Source organism: Chiloscyllium plagiosum, chromosome 36 (genome assembly GCF_004010195.1).
Source record: "Chiloscyllium plagiosum isolate BGI_BamShark_2017 chromosome 36, ASM401019v2, whole genome shotgun sequence".
Lineage (NCBI taxonomy): Eukaryota > Metazoa > Chordata > Chondrichthyes > Orectolobiformes > Hemiscylliidae > Chiloscyllium > Chiloscyllium plagiosum.
The window spans coordinates 36,149,311-36,152,124 of NC_057745.1; the positions used below are offsets into that span (position 1 = coordinate 36,149,311).

The window sequence follows — 2,814 nt, forward strand, 5'->3', positions numbered from 1 at the left end:
CAGCCGTTATCTTTCTAGTGAAAACAATCCCAGTATTTTTAATCTTTCCCCTTAGCCAATGCCCTCGAGACCAAGCAACATCCTGGTGAACCTTCTCTGCACTTTCTCCAAAGCTTCCAAGTTCTTCTGGTAGTGTGGTGAACAAAACTGCCCAAAATACTCCAAATGCGACCTAACAAGGGTTTTATAAATCTATAGCATGGTTTGCCAACTCTTGTATTCCATGCCCCAGCCGATGAAGGTAAGCATGCCATATCCCTTCTTAATCACCTTGGTGACCTGTGTTGCCATTTTTTAGGAACTATGGACCTGCACGCCCAGATTGTTCTGTATGTTAATGTTCCTCAGGGTTCTGCCAGTTACAGTATAAACATGTCTCTGTCAGCTTTCTATTCTTTGGGCTTCCAGAAGCTGGTGTCACAGGTTAGACAGAGAGCTTACAAATCTTTATGCTATGTCATTAGCAGCCAACTTCATCTCCTCAGTAAGCATTGTTCAAAAACAACTTCAGTTCTGGTTTCACCCTGATAGACTGATGTTCTTTTCCAAGACCTCAATTACCTTTCAACAACTGCCATCTGCTTAAATATATGGTATTTGCCGAACTTGCTGGAAACAAATTCCCAGAGACTGACCTCATTCTGCTTTCTGTTTAAACAGAATGCTTTTCTCAAGGCCATTGTCTCTATAGGAAACCTTTAATCAAGAATCAGCCTGCAAAAAGCCTCCAATCCTGGCCTCACAAACAAGCAGGCTTTTGTTTGGTCTGTTCTCCTCCTTTTGCTGTTTAACAAAGTATAAAGTCATCTTTAGTTCCAAACTAAAATCTATAAAAGGATAACAATAAAAAAAGGGAAAAATCAGCAAGGGTTTGAACAATATGGCAACTTTAGCTTCACTACTTTGGGGTTCCAGGGTAGCTGACAGCACTGGGACTCACCACCACAGAATGCGGAGGATGCTGGGACATTAAGTAAATTTGAGGAGGAGATAGTTTTTTTTAAATAGTAATGTGTTGAAGGGTTATGGGGAGTGGGGAGGAAAATGGAGTTGAGACTCAGATGAGATCTGTCATAATTATGCTAAATGGTGGAACAGGCTCAAGGGGCTGAATTGCCTACTCCTGCTTCTAGTTTTTTTGTTAAATATATTTTTATTGGGAAGAAAAGCTTTTTTAGATATTACAACAAATACTAAACAAAACAATTCAAAACAGTACAAAGAAGCCCACTAATTACATAATTACATAAATACCCCAAGAACCCCTCTATTTCACCTACCAGAGTGCGCCAGTATGGTATGCCTGTGTCAGGACCAGAGATAATGAGGGAGCGTGCCCATACTCAGTTTTGCATTTAGGATACATTGGAGATACTCCCATTTTAAATTTTGAAAGATAGTCTGGAGCCAAGTGGACCCTGTGAGAATTTTCAATGGCAATGCATTGGTCCTGTGGCAAATCGAGATTCCCCCATGCATTTTCCCAAATATCCTCTCATACTTCAAAAGAGATCCCAACATCCAGCTCCCTCTCCCATATCTTACAGAGTCGTTTGGAGCCCCTCTCTCAATAGATGATAGATATTGCTGACAGAAATGTGTTTTCAGCACTCAGCACCCTCTTCTCTGTGTCAGATCTATAAGAATCAGTTAGAAGTGTGGTTTCTTTTTGTATGAAATTCCTAATTTTTGAAAAAAAAAGAGGTCCCTACTGGGCAACTCGTATTTCTGAGCCAGCTGGCCAAAACACATCAGTATATTCCCCTCGAATAAGTCACCCAGGCAAGACAACCCCCGAGCTGCCCATAGTTTAAACCCTGTGTCCATCATTCCCAGCTAAAAACTTGGCATACCAACTACAGGTGTAAAATAAAAGATGTTCTGGCAATATTGCTCTCACTCTGACACATTTGCCCTCCACACTTTATCATAGTTAAGGAATGTTCCCATAGCCCAATAGTTATTAACTGTCCTCATTTTGTCCAAGAACAACAGGCTAGTAAGGCGGCATCTTGCCTGAGATGCTCAATGTCCAAGCAAAGTGAGTGAGGGTCCACCCGGGCCCAGTCATTCATGTAGGATAGCAACGAGCTTAATTGATAGTGTTTGATATCTAGGAGGCCCACTCCTCCCAGTCTGTGGGGTAGCTCCAGTTTAGTCAGTTGAATAAGGGGTCGCTTGCGATACCAGATAAAGGAACTGAACCAGCCGTTTAGTCTTCAAAATGTTTGCTTGGTAAAAAGCAGAGGAAGTATTGACATAGGTTACAGCAGACAGGGGAGAATGTTCATTTTAATGAGGGCTATCCGACTGAACCAAGAGATCAGAAGCGCTTCCCATCTTCGAAGGTCTTGTTTGATTCTGATTAGATTAGATTAGATTCCCTATAGTATGGAAATAGGCCCTTCGACCCAACAAATCCACACCAACCTTCCGAAGAGTAACCCACCCCCTACATTTACCCCCGACTAATGCATAGAACATAGAACAATACAGCACAGAACAGGCCCTTCGGCCCACGATGTTGTGCCGAACATTTGTCCTAGCTTAAGCATCCACCCATGTACCTATCCAATTGCCGCTTAAAGGTCACCAAAGATTCTGACTCTACCACTCCCACAGGCAGCGCATTCCATGCCCCCACCACTCTCTGGGTAAAGAACCTACCCCTGACATCTCCCCTATACCTTCCACCCTTCACCTTAAATTTATGTCCCCTTGTAACACTCTGTTGTACCCGGGGAAAAAGTGGGGCACTCCCTGCCCCACTCCACTCGGTGCTCCCTGCCACACTCCACACTAATCTCCCTGGCC

At 43.2% G+C, this 2,814-nt stretch overlaps 1 protein-coding gene across 1 annotated transcript in view; it reads left to right on the forward strand.

Annotated features, from left to right (window-relative positions):
• Window positions 1-204: 204 nt before the first annotated feature.
• LOC122541109 (calcium-binding mitochondrial carrier protein SCaMC-3-like) overlaps window positions 205-2,814 on the forward strand; it is a 130,791-nt gene continuing 128,181 nt past the window's right edge. Inside the window, exon 1 of the mRNA XM_043677675.1 lies at window positions 205-241. The gene's annotated coding sequence lies outside the window, so the exon portion shown is untranslated. The remainder of the gene's footprint in view (window positions 242-2,814) is intronic.